This window comes from Bufo bufo, assembly GCF_905171765.1.
Source record: "Bufo bufo chromosome 8 unlocalized genomic scaffold, aBufBuf1.1 SUPER_8_unloc_1, whole genome shotgun sequence".
NCBI classification, from domain to species: domain Eukaryota; kingdom Metazoa; phylum Chordata; class Amphibia; order Anura; family Bufonidae; genus Bufo; species Bufo bufo.
Window position 1 is genome coordinate 173,048 of NW_024400009.1, and position 20,368 is coordinate 193,415.

General features: G+C 47.0%; 1 protein-coding gene across 1 annotated transcript in view; it reads right to left on the reverse strand.

The window, feature by feature from the left end:
• Positions 1-20,368, reverse strand: part of LOC120982979 (RNA-binding protein Nova-2-like) — a 50,648-nt gene that overhangs the window by 20,830 nt on the left and 9,450 nt on the right. The gene's annotated exons all lie outside the window — the stretch shown is intronic.

Sequence of the window (20,368 nt, forward strand, 5' to 3'; positions counted from 1 at the left end):
TCTCCCTGCTGCCCTGTGCATAGTGCACACAGCAGAATGGAGCTGACTATGGCAGCCAGGGCTTCAGTAGAGTCGGATAGAGCTCTATTAGGGTGAATAGGACTTTACACTCTTCCTGCTGCCCTGTGCATAGTGCACACAGCAGCAGGGATGTTACCATGGCAGCCAGGGCTTCAGTAGAGTCGGTTAGAGCTCTATCAGGGTGAATAGGACCTCACACTCTTCCTGCTGTCCTGTGCATAGTACACACAGCAGCAGGGATGTTACCATGGCAGCCAGGGCTTCAGTAGAGTCTGATAGAGCTCTATCAGGGTGAATAGGACTTCACACTCTCCCTGCTGTCCTGTGCATAGTACACACAGCAGCAGGGATGTTACCATGGCAGCCAGGGCTTCAGTAGAGTCTGATAGAGATCTATCAGGGTGAATAGGACCTCACACTCTTCCTGCTGTCCTGTGCATAGTGCACACAGCAGCAGGGAGGTTACCATGGCAGCCAGGGCTTCAGTAGCGTCTGATAGAGCTCTATCAGGGTGAATAGGACCTCACACTCTCCCTGCTGTCCTGTGCATAGTACACAGCAGCAGGGATGTTACCATGGCAGCCAGGGCTTCAGTAGAGTCTGATAGAGATCTATCAGGGTGAATAGGACCTCACACTCTCCCTGCTGTCCTGTGCATAGTACACACAGCAGGGAGGTTACCATGGCAGCCAGGGCTTCAGTAGAGTCTGATAGAGCTCTATCAGGGTGAATAGGACCTCACACTCTCCCTGCTGTCCTATGCATAGTACACAGCAGCAGGGATGTTACCATGGCAGCCAGGGCTTCAGTAGAGTCTGATAGAGATCTATCAGGGTGAATAGGACCTCACACTCTCCCTGCTGTCCTGTGCATAGTACACACAGCAGCAGGGAGGTTACCATGACAGCCAGGGCTTCAGTAGCGTCTGATATAGCTCTATCAGGATGAATAGGACCTCACACTCTCCATGCTGTCCTGTGCATAGTGTACACAGCAGCAGGGAGGTTACCATGGCTGCCAGGGCTTCAGTAGAGTCGGATAGAGCTCTATCAGGGTAAATAGGACCTCACACTCTCCCTGCTGCCCTGTGCATAGTGCACACAGCAGCAGGGAGCTGACTATGGCAGCCAGGGCTTCAGTAGAGTCGGATAGAGCTCTATTAGGGTGAATAGGACTTTACACTCTTCCTGCTGCCCTGTGCATAGTGCACACAGCAGCAGGGATGTTACCATGGCAGCCAGGGCTTCAGTAGAGTCGGTTAGAGCTCTATCAGGGTGAATAGGACCTCACACTCTTCCTGCTGTCCTGTGCATAGTACACACAGCAGCAGGGATGTTACCATGGCAGCCAGGGCTTCAGTAGAGTCTGATAGAGCTCTATCAGGGTGAATAGGACTTCACACTCTCCCTGCTGTCCTGTGCATAGTACACACAGCAGCAGGGATGTTACCATGGCAGCCAGGGCTTCAGTAGAGTCTGATAGAGATCTATCAGGGTGAATAGGACCTCACACTCTTCCTGCTGTCCTGTGCATAGTGCACACAGCAGCAGGGAGGTTACCATGGCAGCCAGGGCTTCAGTAGCGTCTGATAGAGCTCTATCAGGGTGAATAGGACCTCACACTCTCCCTGCTGTCCTGTGCATAGTACACAGCAGCAGGGATGTTACCATGGCAGCCAGGGCTTCAGTAGAGTCTGATAGAGATCTATCAGGGTGAATAGGACCTCACACTCTCCCTGCTGTCCTGTGCATAGTACACACAGCAGGGAGGTTACCATGGCAGCCAGGGCTTCAGTAGAGTCTGATAGAGCTCTATCAGGGTGAATAGGACCTCACACTCTCCCTGCTGTCCTATGCATAGTACACAGCAGCAGGGATGTTACCATGGCAGCCAGGGCTTCAGTAGAGTCTGATAGAGATCTATCAGGGTGAATAGGACCTCACACTCTCCCTGCTGTCCTGTGCATAGTACACACAGCAGCAGGGAGGTTACCATGACAGCCAGGGCTTCAGTAGCGTCTGATATAGCTCTATCAGGATGAATAGGACCTCACACTCTCCATGCTGTCCTGTGCATAGTGTACACAGCAGCAGGGAGGTTACCATGGCTGCCAGGGCTTCAGTAGAGTCGGATAGAGCTCTATCAGGGTAAATAGGACCTCACACTCTCCCTGCTGCCCTGTGCATAGTGCACACAGCAGCAGGGAGCTGACTATGGCAGCCAGGGCTTCAGTAGAGTCGGATAGAGCTCTATTAGGGTGAATAGGACTTTACACTCTTCCTGCTGCCCTGTGCATAGTGCACACAGCAGCAGGGATGTTACCATGGCAGCCAGGGCTTCAGTAGAGTCGGTTAGAGCTCTATCAGGGTGAATAGGACCTCACACTCTTCCTGCTGTCCTGTGCATAGTACACACAGCAGCAGGGATGTTACCATGGCAGCCAGGGCTTCAGTAGAGTCTGATAGAGCTCTATCAGGGTGAATAGGACTTCACACTCTCCCTGCTGTCCTGTGCATAGTACACACAGCAGCAGGGATGTTACCATGGCAGCCAGGGCTTCAGTAGAGTCTGATAGAGATCTATCAGGGTGAATAGGACCTCACACTCTTCCTGCTGTCCTGTGCATAGTGCACACAGCAGCAGGGAGGTTACCATGGCAGCCAGGGCTTCAGTAGCGTCTGATAGAGCTCTATCAGGGTGAATAGGACCTCACACTCTCCCTGCTGTCCTGTGCATAGTACACAGCAGCAGGGATGTTACCATGGCAGCCAGGGCTTCAGTAGAGTCTGATAGAGATCTATCAGGGTGAATAGGACCTCACACTCTTCCTGCTGTCCTGTGCATAGTACACACAGCAGGGAGGTTACCATGGCAGCCAGGGCTTCAGTAGAGTCTGATAGAGCTCTATCAGGGTGAATAGGACCTCACACTCTCCCTGCTGTCCTATGCATAGTACACAGCAGCAGGGATGTTACCATGGCAGCCAGGGCTTCAGTAGAGTCTGATAGAGATCTATCAGGGTGAATAGGACCTCACACTCTCCCTGCTGTCCTGTGCATAGTACACACAGCAGCAGGGAGGTTACCATGACAGCCAGGGCTTCAGTAGCGTCTGATATAGCTCTATCAGGATGAATAGGACCTCACACTCTCCATGCTGTCCTGTGCATAGTGTACACAGCAGCAGGGAGGTTACCATGGCTGCCAGGGCTTCAGTAGAGTCGGATAGAGCTCTATCAGGGTAAATAGGACCTCACACTCTCCCTGCTGCCCTGTGCATAGTGCACACAGCAGAATGGAGCTGACTATGGCAGCCAGGGCTTCAGTAGAGTCTGATAGAGCTCTATCAGGGTGAATAGGATCTCACACTCTTCCTGTTGTCCTGTGCATAGTGCACACAGAAGGGAGGTTACCATGGCAGCCAGGGCTTCAGTAGAGTCTGATAGAGATCTATTAGGGTGAATAGGACTTCACTCTCCCTGCTGCCCTCTGCATAGTGCACACAGCAGCAGGGAGGTTACCATGGCAGCAAGGGCTTCAGTGGCGTCCTGGCTTCCATGGTAACCGATCGGAGCCCCGTGATTAAACTGCTTGGGCTCCGATCAGAAGCTGCCACCCTGGGGCCACTGCCACCAATGATTTAATCGTGTAGAGTGGGGGTCACAATTAATATAATACTTAGAAGAGGCCGAGAGCGTCGCATTCCATGTTCTACCGCAATATGGCGATATAAACAAAATCTCTATCGTTGGCCAAATTTATATTGCATATCGTTTATATTGCCCACCCCTAGTTCACATACTTTTACCACTTGTAGGCCTGATATTGGAGCATTTTCCCAAGTACAATGTTTGTGACTCATTTGTCTGATTGGATTATCTTTATCTACTTTTATGACTTGTATGCAGAAATATAGAAAAGTCAGCACTGTGTATGCATGAAAAAGCATATCCCGGGCTTACAGTACATGACCCTCTGTAGATGGCCCAGTCTGAAAATGTCCAATATGGACTGTCTCCATAGGAGCTCTACCTCATAGACAGCCTATCCCCATAGGAGGTCTACCTCATAGACAGCCTATCAGCTTAGGAGCTCTACCTCATAGACAGCCTATCCCCATAGGAGCTCTACCTCATAGACAGCCTATCACCATAGGAGCTCTACCTCATAGACAGCCTATCCCCATATGAGCTCTACCTCATAGACAGCCTATCCCCATAGGAGCTCTAGCTCATAGACAGCCTATCCCCATAGGAGCTCTACCTCATAGACAGCCTATCACCATAGGAGCTCTACCTCATAGACAGCCTATCCCCATAGGAGCTCTACCTCATAGACAGCCTATCCCCATATGAGCTCTACCTCATAGACAGCCTATCCCCATATGAGCTCTACCTCATAGACAGCCTATTCCCATAGGAGCTCTAGCTCATAGACAGCCTATCCCCATAGGAGCTCTACCTCATAGACAGCCTATCCCCATAGGAGCTCTACCTCATAGACAGCCTATCCCCATAGTAGCTCTACCTCATAGACAGCCTATCCCCATAGGAGCTCTACTTCATAGACAGCCTATTCCCATAGGAGCTCTACCTCATAGACAGCCTATCCCCATAGGAGCTGTACCTCATAGACAGCCTATCCCCATAGGAGCTCTAGCTCATAGACAGCCTATCCCCATAGGAGCTCTACCTCATAGACAGCCTATCCCCATAGTAGCTCTACCTCATAGACAGCCTATCCCCATAGGAGCTCTACCTCATAAACAGCTGTGGCCCCGGGGAAGCAGGATAAAAGGGGTGTTGTTTGCAACGGGAGCGTGTCACCAAGGGGCCCAGCCTTGGTGGAGTAAAGGCCCCTAGATAGGTGGCCACTAAGTTAGCTGGTGGACACCAATATAGTTACAATAGCTGGTTCCAGCTAGTCCGGAAGGCTTTTACTGGGAACAGGCAATGTGCTGGGTGGGTGCCTGTTCCCCACGCTCCAGTCCGGGACTTAGGGCATGCTCACGTCCAGGGATTCCATTTAATCTGGTTGCTGGAATTGGGTGTGTCTCAGTCTGGAGAGTGTGCAGACAGAGGCCTGGTGAGGCTCTGTGTGTGGTCTCAGCTAGGCAAGGCTGAGGGGCCACGAGGCTGGGAGATAGCCTGGACTTTGGGGGGACTTAGCGACGCCCGGGAACAAGTGTTGAAAGTAGGGTTGCCACCCGTACTGGAATGACCCGGACAGTCTGGGTTTGTACTCCCGTGCCCGGGTACAAACCTTTCTCAGACCCGGGCACAGCGATCTCTTTACTCTCCCGACTTCTGTAGTAGGTAGCCAATGAGCAGCAGAGCTGGTGGTGACGGGTCATGCTGCCAGCCCCGCGGTCCGGCACACAGCACAAGAAGACTCCTGGTCAGAGGAGCCGACATTGCAGTAAGAACTGCTGTCCCCCTCCCCCGTGGCTAGCTGGTGCCCTGTTAACCCCTACCCTCTTATTTACACAGCTGCTGGTGTTAATGATGCAGCTTTGTAGTCTGGACCGAGGTCGGGGGCGGGGAGGGAGTGTGACTAGCTGCAGGACTGCATGATGGACCCCAGGAATCCTGCAGAAAAGTCAGTGCATGTGTGATGTGCAGTATGTGCCTGTATGTAATAACATGTGTGATGTGTGCTATGTGCCTGTATGTAATAACATGTGTGATGTGTACTATGTGCCTGTATGTAATAACATGTGTGATGTGCACTATGTGTCTGTATGTAATAACATGTGTGATGTGCAGTATGTGCCTGTATGTAATAACATGTGTGATGTGTACTATGTGTCTGTATGTAATAACATGTGTGATGTGTACTATGTGCCCTGTATGTAATAACATGTGTGATGTGCAGTATGTGCCTGTATGTAATAACATGTGTGATGTGTACTATGTGCCTGTATGTAATAACATGTGTGATGTGTGCTATGTGCCTGTATGTAATAACATGTGTGATGTGCAGTATGTGTCTGTATGTAATAACATGTGTGATGTGTACTATGTGCCTGTATGTAATAACATGTGTGATGTGTACTATGTGCCTGTATGTAATAACATGTGTGATGTGTACTATGTGCCTGTATGTAATAACATGTGTGATGTGTGCTATGTGCCTGTATGTAATAACATGTGTGATGTGCAGTATGTGTCTGTATGTAATAACATGTGTGATGTGTACTATGTGCCTGTATGTAATAACATGTGTGATGTGTACTATGTGCCTGTATGTAGTAACATGTGTGATGTGCAGTATGTGCCTGTATGTAATAACATGTGTGATGTGTACTATGTGCCTGTCTGTAATAACATGTGTGATGTGTACTATGTGCCTGTATGTAATAACATGTGTGATGTGTACTATGTGTCTGTATGTAATAACATGTGTGATGTGCAGTATGTGCCTGTATGTAATAACATGTGTGATGTGTACTATGTGCCTGTATGTAGTAACATGTGTGATGTGCAGTATGTGCCTGTATGTAATAACATGTGTGATGTGTACTATGTGTCTGTATGTAATAACATGTGTGATCTGTACTATGTGCCTGTATGTAATAACATGTGTGATGTGTACTATGTGTCTGTATGTAATAACATGTGTGATGTGTACTATGTGCCTGTATGTAATAACATGTGTGATGTGTACTATGTGTCTGTATGTAATAACATGTGTGATGTGTACTATGTTCCTGTATGTAATAACATGTGTGATGTGTACTATGTGCATGTATTTAATAACATGTGTGATGTGCAGTATGTGCCTGTATGTAATAACATGTGTGATGTGTAATATGTGTCTGTATGTAATAACATGTGTGATGTGTACTATGTGTCTGTCTGTAATAACATGTGTGATGTGTACTATGTGCATGTATTTAATAACATGTGTGATGTGTACTATGTGTCTGTATGTAATAACATGTGTGATGTGTACTATGTGCCTTGTATGTAGTAACATGTGTGATGTGTACTATGTGTCTGTATGTAATAACATGTGTGATGTGTAGTATGTGCCTGTATGTAATAACATGTGTGATGTGCACTATGTGCCTGTATGTAATAACATGTGTGATGTGTACTATGTGCCTTGTATGTAGTAACATGTGTGATGTGTACTATGTGTCTGTATGTAATAACATGTGTGATGTGTAGTATGTGCCTGTATGTAATAACATGTGTGATGTGTACTATGTGCCTGTATGTAATAACATGTGTGATGTGTACTATGTGTCTGTATGTAATAACATGTGTGATGTGTACTATGTGCCTTGTATGTAATAACATGTGTGATGTGTAGTATGTGCCTGTATGTAATAACATGTGTGATGTGCACTATGTGCCTGTATGTAATAACATGTGTGATGTGTACTATGTGTCTGTATGTAATAACATGTGTGATGTGTACTATGTGTCTGTATGTAATAACATGTGTGATGTGTACTATGTGTCTGTATGTAATAACATGTGTGATGTGTACTATGTGCCTTGTATGTAATAACATGTGTGATGTGTAGTATGTGCCTGTATGTAATAACATGTGTGATGTGCACTATGTGCCTGTATGTAATAACATGTGTGATGTGTACTATGTGTCTGTCTGTAATAACATGTGTGATGTGTACTATGTGCCTGTATGTAATAACATGTGTGATGTGTACTATGTGTCTGTATGTAATAACATGTGTGATGTGTACTATGTGTCTGTCTGTAATAACATGTGTGATGTGTACTATGTGCCTGTATGTAATAACATGTGTGATGTGTACTATGTGCCTGTATGTAATAACATGTGTGATGTGCAGTATGTGCCTGTATGTAATAACATGTGTGATGTGTACTATGTGCCTGTATGTAATAACATGTGTGATGTGTACTATGTGCCTGTATGTAATAACATGTGTGATGTGTACTATGTGCCTGTATGTAATAACATGTGTGATGTGCAGTATGTGCCTGTATGTAATAACATGTGTGATGTGTACTATGTGCCTGTATGTAATAACATGTGTGATGTGTACTATGTGTCTGTATGTAATAACATGTGTGATGTGTACTATGTGCCTTGTATGTAGTAACATGTGTGATGTGTACTATGTGTCTGTATGTAATAACATGTGTGATGTGTAGTATGTGCCTGTATGTAATAACATGTGTGATGTGCACTATGTGCCTGTATGTAATAACATGTGTGATGTGTACTATGTGCCTTGTATGTAGTAACATGTGTGATGTGTACTATGTGTCTGTATGTAATAACATGTGTGATGTGTAGTATGTGCCTGTATGTAATAACATGTGTGATGTGTACTATGTGCCTGTATGTAATAACATGTGTGATGTGTACTATGTGTCTGTATGTAATAACATGTGTGATGTGTACTATGTGCCTTGTATGTAATAACATGTGTGATGTGTAGTATGTGCCTGTATGTAATAACATGTGTGATGTGCACTATGTGCCTGTATGTAATAACATGTGTGATGTGTACTATGTGTCTGTATGTAATAACATGTGTGATGTGTACTATGTGTCTGTATGTAATAACATGTGTGATGTGTACTATGTGTCTGTATGTAATAACATGTGTGATGTGTACTATGTGCCTTGTATGTAATAACATGTGTGATGTGTAGTATGTGCCTGTATGTAATAACATGTGTGATGTGCACTATGTGCCTGTATGTAATAACATGTGTGATGTGTACTATGTGTCTGTCTGTAATAACATGTGTGATGTGTACTATGTGCCTGTATGTAATAACATGTGTGATGTGTACTATGTGTCTGTATGTAATAACATGTGTGATGTGTACTATGTGTCTGTCTGTAATAACATGTGTGATGTGTACTATGTGCCTGTCTGTAATAACATGTGTGATGTGTACTGTGTGTCTGTATGTAATAACATGTGTGATGTGCAGTATGTGCCTGTATGTAATAACATGTGTGATGTGTACTATGTGCCTGTATGTAATAACATGTGTGATGTGTACTATGTGCCTGTATGTAATAACATGTGTGATGTGTACTATGTGCCTGTATGTAATAACATGTGTGATGTGTACTATGTGTCTGTATGTAATAACATGTGTGATGTGTACTATGTGTCTGTCTGTAATAACATGTGTGATGTGTACTATGTGCCTGTCTGTAATAACATGTGTGATGTGTACTATGTGCCTGTATGTAATAACATGTGTGATGTGCAGTATGTGCCTGTATGTAATAACATGTGTGATGTGTACTATGTGCCTGTATGTAATAACATGTGTGATGTGTACTATGTGCCTGTATGTAATAACATGTGTGATGTGTACTATGTGCCTGTATGTAATAACATGTGTGATGTGTACTATGTGCCTGTATGTAATAACATGTGTGATGTGTACTATGTGTCTGTATGTAATAACATGTGTGATGTGTACTATGTGTCTGTATGTAATAACATGTGTGATGTGTACTATGTGCCTGTCTGTAATAACATGTGTGATGTGTACTATGTGCCTGTATGTAATAACATGTGTGATGTGTACTATGTGTCTGTCTGTATTTTCTTCTGTTTTTATTCCTGGAGCCCCTATTAACCCCATGCCGGCTGCAGGAGGATTGTTCCTAGTTATATGTTACTTGCAGCCTATGGAGAGTATCCCCGGCGTCTGGTACTTGCAGCCCTTGTGATGTCCTGGCCCCGGGGTCTGTGCTCCGCATCTGAAGGATTGCACCTCGGATGTTCCTGGGATCATTATTGTTATATAACAGACTAGCACTTTTTAGTAGGACCATGAGAGGTCAGCACTTGTGTGAAGTGTCGATACGACAATAGTATTTGGGAAGGTCAGGAATCCTCCTCCTCCTCAGCTTATTATTATTATTATTATTATTATTATTAGCTTTACAAATAAGGAACACTTAGAAGATCACAATGTAGGGGTTTACTTGTTAACCCTATATGTCTGTTAGAATGGTAGATGTAGGATACAATGTAACTCTATGGAGAGTCGGCCTATAAAAGGCTTTGTCTCAGGACATCGGGGGAGCCTTCTTTGACACCTGTTACACACAGATTCACACATCACGTTACCTTAAAGGGCTTCTGTCACCCACTAAAGGCTAGTTAAATTCCTTATCCTGCGATATAGGACAATATAATGCTCTTACTTACTTTGCTTCAGCAGTTTCTTATAAAAACGAACTTTTATAATATGTAAATTAGGTCTCTACCAGCAAGTAGGGCGTCTACGTGCTGGTAGCCGCAGCAAAAAACCGCCCCCTCGTCGTGTTGATTGACAGGGCCAGCCACGATCTCCTCCTCCGGCCGGCCCTGTCAGCATTTAAAAAATCGCGCGCCTGTGTTCATTCGGCGCAGGCGCTCTGAGATGAGGAGGCTCGTCTCCTCAGCACTCCCTCACTGCGCCTGCGCCGATGACGTCTTCTATTTCGGTGATGTCATCAGCGCAAGTAGACGCCCTACTTGCTGGTAGAGACCTAATTTACATATTATAAAAGTTCGTTTTTATAAGAAACTGCTGAAGCAAAGTAAGTAAGACCATTATATTGTCCTATATCGCAGGATAAGGAATTTAACTAGCCTTTAGTGGGCGACAGAAGCCCTTTAAGGGAATTACTTTTTCACTCATTTTAAATCGGTTTATTTCTTGTTACCTTTTGAGATTCATCTGTTGTACTTTATCTTCCTAAACTTTGTAACCTTTCTTTTTATGCGAATTAAATCCTTTTAACTTTTATCTTTCATCAAGAACTCTCCATATTTTGTTGGCTCCTTCTGAAGCATTTCTTACACAATAAGGGCTCTTTCACACCTGCGTTCTTGTCTTCCGGCATACAGTTCCGTCGTCGGGGCTCTATGCCGGAAGAATCCTGATCAGTTTTATCCTAATGCATTCTGAATGGAGAGAAATCCGTTCAGGATGCATCAGGATGTCTTCAGTTCCGGACCGGAACGTTTTTTGGCCGGAGAAAATACCGCAGCGTGCTGCACTTTTTGCTCCGGCCAAAAATCCTGAAGACTTGCCGCAAGGCCGGATCCGGAATTAATGCCCATTGAAAGACATTAATCCGGATCCGGCCTTAAGCTAAACGTTGTTTCGGCGCATTACCGGATCCGACGTTTAGCTTTTTCTGAATGGTTACCATGGCTGCCAGGACGCTAAAGTCCTGGCAGCCATGGTAAAGTGTAGTGGGGAGCGGGGGAGCAGTGTACTTACCGTCCGTGCGGCTCCCCGGGCGCTCCAGAGTGACGTCAGGGCACCCCACGCGCATGGGTGACGTGATCACATGGATGTCATTCTGGAGCGCCCCGGGAGCCGCACGGACTGTAAGTATACCGCTCCCCCGCTCCCCACTACTACTATGGCAGCCAGGACTTTAATAGCGTCCTGGCTGCCATAGTAACACTGAACGCATTTTGAAGACGGATCCGTCTACAAATGCTTTCAGTTCACTTGCGTTGTTACGGATCCGGCGGGCACCTCCGGCAAATGTAATACACGACGGATCCGGACAACGCAAGTGTGGAAGAGGCCTAAGAAATGCTGGACGATATTTAACAATTATACTGAGAGTTCTTTGTATCCTCCACCAGGTAAGATTGTTACCATCTTCCAGTTATTAAATGTCTGTTATGCCATAATAGAGGTTGCCCGGCTCACTGCAGCCTCGGAGGCCTGCTTTTGGAAGATAGCGACGTCAGAAATCTACAGCAGCAGGTTCTCCGATCCTGTGAGGGGCACCTATCTGGGCATAACTACTGTGAGGGGGCACCTATCTGGTATAACTACTGTGAGGGGGCACATATCTGGTATATTACTGTGAGGGGGCACATATCTGGTATAACTACTGTGAGGGGGCACATATCTGGTATAACTACTGTGAGGGGCACATATCTGGGCATAACTACTGTGAGGGGGCACCTATCTGGTATAACTACTGTGAGGGGGCACATATCTGGTATAACTACTGTGAGGGGGCACATATCTGGTATAACTACTGTGAGGGGCACATATCTGGGCATAACTACTGTGAGGGGCACATATCTGGTATAACTACTGTGAGGAGCACATATCTGGTATAACTACTGTGAGGGGGCACATATCTGGTATAACTACTATGAGGGGGCACCTATCTGGTATAACTACTGTGAGGGGGCACATATCTGGTATAACTACTGTGAGGGGGCACATATCTGGTATAACTACTGTGAGGGGGCACATATCTGGTATAACTACTGTGAGGGGGCACATATCTGGTATAACTACTGTGAGGGGGCACCTATCTGGTATAACTACTGTGAGGGGGCACATATCTGGGTATAACTACTGTGAGGGGCACATATCTGGGTATAAATACTGTGAGGGGCACATATCTGGGTATAACTACTGTGAGGGGCACATATCTGGGTATAAATACTGTGAGGGGCACATATCTGGGTATAACTACTGTGAGGGGGCACATATCTGGGTATAAATACTGTGAGGGGCACATATCTGGGTATAACTACTGTGAGGGGCACATATCTGGGTATAACTACTGTGAGGGGGCACATATCTGGGTATAACTACTGTGAGGGGGCACATATCTGGGTATAACTACTGTGAGGGGGCACATATCTGGGTATAAATACTGTGAGGGGCACATAGCTGGGTATAAATACTGTGAGGGGCACATATCTGGGTATAACTACTGTGAGGGGGCACATATCTGGGTATAAATACTGTGAGGGGCACATAGCTGGGTATAAATACTGTGAGGGGCACATATCTGGGTATAACTACTGTGAGGGGGCACATATCTGGGTATAAATACTGTGAGGGGCACATATCTGGGTATAACTACTGTGAGGGGCACATATCTGGGCATAACTACTGTGAGGGGGCACAATGTGGGCATTAGTACTGTATGGTAGCACTAGATTACCCTGCCATACATTGGCATGGCTCAGTCTACCAGGCCAGCACAGCGCCCCCTGCTGGTGATTTCACAGGGGCAGTCACCATCCCTTCCTTATGTGATTTCTCTTTCTCTCTCACCGCAGGGACCTTGTTCCGGATCCAGCGGACATCACGCCGACACCAGTGACACCCGGGATGAGGTAGGACCAGATTTTATTAGGACTGGGTGAGTGTAGCCATGCATTGGGCTCAGGGCTCTTTAACAAGACCGGATCCTGTGCGGGTCGTCCGCTGCGTGAGAGCCAAGCCCCACATGACTGATAACGCTCCGCGCCTCTCTGTCATCTTTCTACTACAAAGTCACAGCGACAGCTTTATCTCACTGATCACAGAGAGGCGCGGAGTCTCTGCTGTCCGGAGCGCGGCTTGGCTCTCACGCAGCGGACGACCCGCACGGCTCCACTTGTGTGAAAGAGCCCTTAGTGTAAAGAAAATCTGACTCCTCTTTGTAAAAATAGGGGGGAGGGGCATTCCAAAGTTTGCACTGGGGCCCATAAAACTCTACGCCACTGAGCTCATGTATGACTGCGTCCATGTATGTGGAGAGTGCGTGTATGACTGCGTCCATGTATGTGTGAGTGTGTGTATGAGTGCGTCCATGTATGTATGAGTGCGTCCATGTATGTGGTGAGTGTGTGTATGACTGCGTCCATGTATGTGTGAGTGTGTGTATGAGTGCGTCCATGTATGTATGAGTGCGTCCATGTATGTATGAGTGCGTCCATGTATGTGGTGAGTGTGTGTATGACTGCGTCCATGTATGTGGTGAGTGTGTGTATGAGTGCGTCCATGTATGTGGAGAGTATGTGTATGACTGCGTCCATGTATGTGGTGAGTGTGTGTATGACTGCGTCCATGTATGTGTGAGTGCGTCCATGTATGTGGAGAGTGTGTGTATGAGTGCGTCCATGTATGTGGTGACTGTGTGTATGAGTGCGTCCATGTATGTGGAGAGTGTGTGTATGACTGCGTCCATGTATGTATGAGTGCGTCCATGTATGTGGTGAGTGTGTGTGTGAGTGCGTCCATGTATGTGGTGACTGTGTGTATGACTGCGTCCATGTATGTATGAGTGCGTCCATGTATGTGGTGAGTGTGTGTGTGAGTGCGTCCATGTATGTGGTGACTGTGTGTATGACTGCGTCCATGTATGTATGAGTGCGTCCATGTATGTGGTGAGTGTGTGTATGAGTGCGTCCATGTAAAGTACAGACCCTGCAGTTTGGACACACCTTCTCATTCAAAGAGTTTTCTTTCTTTTCATGACTATGAAGGCATCAAAACTATGAATTAACACATGTGGAATTATATACATAACAAACAAGTGTGAAACAACTGAAAATATGTCATATTCTAGGTTCTTCAAAGTAGCCACCTTTTGCTTTGATTACTGCTTTGCACACTCTTGGCATTCTCTTGATGAGCTCCAAGAGGTAGTCCCCTGAGATGGTCTTCACTTCACAGGTGTGCCCTGTCAGGTTTAATAAGTGGGATTTCTTGCCTTATAAATGGGGTTGGGACCATCAGTTGCGTTGAGGAGAAGTCAGGTGGATACACAGCTGATAGTCCTACTGAATAGACTGTTAGAATTTGTATTATGGCAAGAAAAAAGCAGCTAAGTAAAGAAAAACGAGTGGCCATCATTACTTTAAGAAATGAAGGTCAGTCAGTCAGCCGAAAAATTGGGAAAACTTTGAAAGTAAGGGCTATTTGACCATGAAGGAGAGTGATGGGGTGCTGCGCCAGATGACCTGGCCTCCACAGTCACCGGACCTGAACCCAATCGAGATGGTTTGGGGTGAGCTGGACCGCAGAGTGAAGGCAAAAGGGCCAACAAGTGCTAAGCATCTCTGGGAACTCCTTCAAGACTGTTGGAAAACCATTTCAGGGGACTACCTCTTGAAGCTCATCAAGAGAATGCCAAGAGTGTGCAAAGCAGTAATCAAAGCAAAAGGTGGCTACTTTGAAGAACCTAGAATATGACATATTTTCAGTTGTTTCACACTTGTTTGTTATGTATATAATTCCACATGTGTTAATTCATAGTTTTGATGCCTTCATAGTCATGAAAATAAAGAAAACTCTTTGAATGAGAAGGTGTGTCCAAACTTTTGGTCTGTACTGTATGTGTGAGTGTGTGTATGAGTGCGTCCATGTATGTGGTGAGTGCGTCCATGTATGTGGTGAGTGCGTCCATGTATGTGTGAGTGCGTCCATGTATGTGTGAGTGTGTGTGTGTGAGTGCGTCCATGTATGTGGAGAGTGTGTGTATGACTGCGTCCATGTATGTGTGAGTGCGTCCATGTATGTGGAGAGTGTGTGTATGAGTGCGTCCATGTATGTGTATGTGCGTCCATGTATGTGGAGAGTGTGTGTATGAGTGCGTCCATGTATGTGTGAGTGTGTGTGTGTGTGTATGACTGCGTCCATGTATGTGTGAGTGCGTCCATGTATGTGTATGAGTGCGTCCATGTATGTATGAGTGCGTCCATGTATGTGGAGAGTATGTGTATGAGTGCGTCCATGTATGTGGAGAGTGCGTCCATGTATGTGGTGAGTGTGTGTATGAGTGCGTCCATGTATGTGGTGAGTGTGTGTATGAGTGCGTCCATGTATGTGGTGAGTGCGTCCATGTATGTGGTGAGTGTGTGTATGAGTGCGTCCATGTATGTGTATGTGCGAGTGCGTCCATGTATGTGGTGAGTGTGGAGTCCATTAAGTTGGGGAGGGGCCCTGTACAAAAATTTGCTGTGGGGCCCAGTCAGTTCTAGCTGCGCCCCTGGACATGCCCTCCCTCCATCCCTTCTGTTCGGGTTTGGCTTTAAGGAAAGGTGGCAACCCTAGTTGAAAGGTCCGAGTCGGGAGAACTGCTAGACCACAACCCCCTCCGAAGGTAGTGCCCTTGTTACAGCCTGAGGGCTGGTGGACTGTATGTCTGGCTCTAGCTCATAGACAGCCTATCCTCATAGGAGCTCTACCTCATAGACAGCCTATCCCCATAGGAGGTCTACCTCATAGACAGCCTATCCCCATAGGAGGTCTACCTCATAGACAGCCTATCACCATAGGAGCTCTACCTCATAGACAGCCTATCCCCATAGGAGCTGTACCTCATAAACAGCCTATCCCCATAGGAGGTCTACCTCATAGACAGCCTATCCCCATAGGAGCTCTACCTCATAGACAGCCTATCCTCATAGGAGGTCTACCTCATAGACAGCCTATCCTCATAGGAGCTGTACCTCATAGACAGCCTATCCCCATAGGAGGTCTACCTCATAGACAGCCTATCACCATAGGAGCTCTACCTCATAAACAGCCTATCCCCATAGGAGGTCTACCTCATAGACAGCCTATCCCCATAGGAGCTCTACCTCATAGACAGCCTATCACCATAGGAGCTCTACCTCATAGACAGCCTATCCCCATAGGAGGTCTACCTCATAGACAGCCTATCCCCATATGAGCTCTACCTCATAGACAGCCTATCCCCATAGGAGGTCTACCTCATAGACAGCCTATCACCATAGTAGCTCTACCTCATAGACAGCCTATCCTCATAGGAGCTCTACCTCATAGACAGCCTATCCCCATAGGAGCTGTACCTCATAGACAGCCTATCCCCATAGGAGCTCTGCTTCATAGACAGCCTATCCCCATAGGAGCTCTACCTCATAGACAGCCTATCCCCATAGGAGCTCTACTGCATAGACAGCCTATCCCCATAGGAGCTCTACCTCATAGACAGCCTATCCTCATAGGAGCTCTACCTCATAGACAGCCTATCCCCATAGGAGGTCTACCTCATAGACAGCCTATCACCATAGGAGCTCTACCTCATAGACAGCCTATCCTCATAGGAGCTCTACCTCATAGACAGCCTATCCCCATAGGAGCTGTACCTCATAGACAGCCTATCCCCATAGGAGCTCTACTTCATAGACAGCCTATCCCCATAGGAGCTCTACCTCATAGACAGCCTATCCCCATAGGAGCTCTACTTCATAGACAGCCTATCCCCATAGGAGCTCTACCTCATAGACAGCCTATCCCCATAGGAGCTCTACCTCATAGACAGCCTATCCCCATAGGAGCTCTACCTCATAGACAGCCTATCCTCATAGGAGCTCTACCTCATAGACAGCCTATCCTCATAGGAGCTCTACCTCATAGACAGCCTATCACCATAGGAGCTCTACCTCATAGACAGCCTATCCCCATAGGAGGTCTACCTCATAGACAGCCTATCACCATAGGAGCTCTACCTCATAGACAGCCTATCACCATAGGAGCTCTACCTCATAGACAGCCTATCACCATAGGAGCTCTACCTCATAGACAGCCTATCACCATAGGAGCTCTACCTCATAGACAGCCTATCCCCATAGGAGCTCTACCTCATAGACAGCCTATCACCATAGGAGCTCTACCTCATAGACAGCCTATCACCATAGGAGGTCTACCTCATAGACAGCCTATCCCCATAGGAGGTCTACCTCATAGACAGCCTATCCCCATAGGAGGTCTACCTCATAGACAGCCTATCACCATAGGAGCTCTACCTCATAGACAGCCTATCCCCATAGGAGCTCTACCTCATAGACAGCCTATCACCATAGGAGCTCTACCTCATAGACAGCCTATCCCCATAGGAGCTCTACCTCATAGACAGCCTATCCCCATAGGAGGTCTACCTCATAGACAGCCTATCCCCATAGGAGCTCTACCTCATAGACAGCCTATCACCATAGGAGCTCTACCTCATAGACAGCCTATCCCCATAGGAGGTCTACCTCATAGACAGCCTATCCCCATATGAGCTCTACCTCATAGACAGCCTATCCCCATAGGAGGTCTACCTCATAGACAGCCTATCACCATAGTAGCTCTACCTCATAGACAGCCTATCCTCATAGGAGCTCTACCTCATAGACAGCCTATCCCCATAGGAGCTGTACCTCATAGACAGCCTATCCCCATAGGAGCTCTACTTCATAGACAGCCTATCCCCATAGGAGCTCTACCTCATAGACAGCCTATCCCCATAGGAGCTCTACTTCATAGACAGCCTATCCCCATAGGAGCTCTACCTCATAGACAGCCTATCCTCATAGGAGGTCTACCTCATAGACAGCCTATCCCCATAGGAGGTCTACCTCATAGACAGCCTATCCCCATATGAGCTCTACCTCATAGACAGCCTATCCCCATAGGAGGTCTACCTCATAGACAGCCTATCACCATAGTAGCTCTACCTCATAGACAGCCTATCCTCATAGGAGCTCTACCTCATAGACAGCCTATCCCCATAGGAGCTGTACCTCATAGACAGCCTATCCCCATAGGAGCTCTACTTCATAGACAGCCTATCCCCATAGGAGCTCTACCTCATAGACAGCCTATCCCCATAGGAGCTCTACTTCATAGACAGCCTATCACCATAGGAGCTCTACCTCATAGACAGCCTATCCCCATAGGAGGTCTACCTCATAGACAGCCTATCACCATAGGAGCTCTACCTCATAGACAGCCTATCCTCATAGGAGCTCTACCTCATAGACAGCCTATCCCCATAGGAGCTGTACCTCATAGACAGCCTATCCCCATAGGAGCTCTACTTCATAGACAGCCTATCCCCATAGGAGCTCTACCTCATAGACAGCCTATCCCCATAGGAGCTCTACCTCATAGACAGCCTATCACCATAGGAGCTCTACCTCATAGACAGCCTATCCTCATATGAGCTCTACCTCATAGACAGCCTATCCCCATAGGAGCTCTACCTCATAGACAGCCTATCACCATAGGAGCTCTACCTCATAGACAGCCTATCCCCATAGGAGCTCTACCTCATAGACAGCCTATCCCCATAGGAGGTCTACCTCATAGACAGCCTATCACCATAGGAGCTCTACCTCATAGACAGCCTATCCCCATAGGAGGTCTACCTCATAGACAGCCTATCACCATAGGAGCTCTACCTCATAGACAGCCTATCACCATAGGAGCTCTACCTCATAGACAGCCTATCCCCATAGGAGCTCTACCTCATAGACAGCCTATCACCATAGGAGGTCTACCTCATAGACAGCCTATCCCCATAGGAGGTCTACCTCATAGACAGCCTATCACCATAGGAGCTCTACCTCATAGACAGCCTATCACCATAGGAGCTCTACCTCATAGACAGCCTATCCCCATAGGAGCTCTACCTCATAGACAGCCTATCACCATAGGAGCTCTACCTCATAGACAGCCTATCACCATAGGAGGTCTACCTCATAGACAGCCTATCCCCATAGGAGGTCTACCTCATAGACAGCCTATCACCATAGGAGCTCTACCTCATAGACAGCCTATCCTCATATGAGCTCTACCTCATAGACAGCCTATCCCCATAGGAGCTCTACCTCATAGACAGCCTATCACCATAGGAGCTCTACCTCATAGACAGCCTATCCCCATAGGAGCTCTACCTCATAGACAGCCTATCCCCATAGGAGGTCTACCTCATAGACAGCCTATCCCCATAGGAGGTCTACCTCATAGACAGCCTATCCCCAAATGAGCTCTACCTCATAGACAGCCTATCCCCATAGGAGCTCTACCTCATAGACAGCCTATCACCATAGGAGCTCTACCTCATAGACAGCCTATCCCCATAGGAGCTCTACCTCATAGACAGCCTATCACCATAGGAGCTCTACCTCATAGACAGCCTATCCCCATAGGAGCTCTACCTCATAGACAGCCTATCCCCATAGGAGGTCTACCTCATAGACAGCCTATCACCATAGGAGCTCTACCTCATAGACAGCCTATCACCATAGGAGCTCTACCTCATAGACAGCCTATCCCCATAGGAGCTCTACCTCATAGACAGCCTATCACCATAGGAGCTCTACCTCATAGACAGCCTATCACCATAGGAGCTCTACCTCATAGACAGCCTATCCTCATATGAGCTCTACCTCATAGACAGCCTATCCCCATAGGAGCTCTACCTCATAGACAGCCTATCACCATAGGAGCTCTACCTCATAGACAGCCTATCCCCATAGGAGCTCTACCTCATAGACAGCCTATCCCCATAGGAGGTCTACCTCATAGACAGCCTATCCCCATAGGAGGTCTACCTCATAGACAGCCTATCCCCAAATGAGCTCTACCTCATAGACAGCCTATCCCCATAGGAGCTCTACCTCATAGACAGCCTATCACCATAGGAGCTCTACCTCATAGACAGCCTATCCCCATAGGAGCTCTACCTCATAGACAGCCTATCACCATAGGAGCTCTACCTCATAGACAGCCTATCACCATAGGAGCTCTACCTCATAGACAGCCTATCCCCATAGG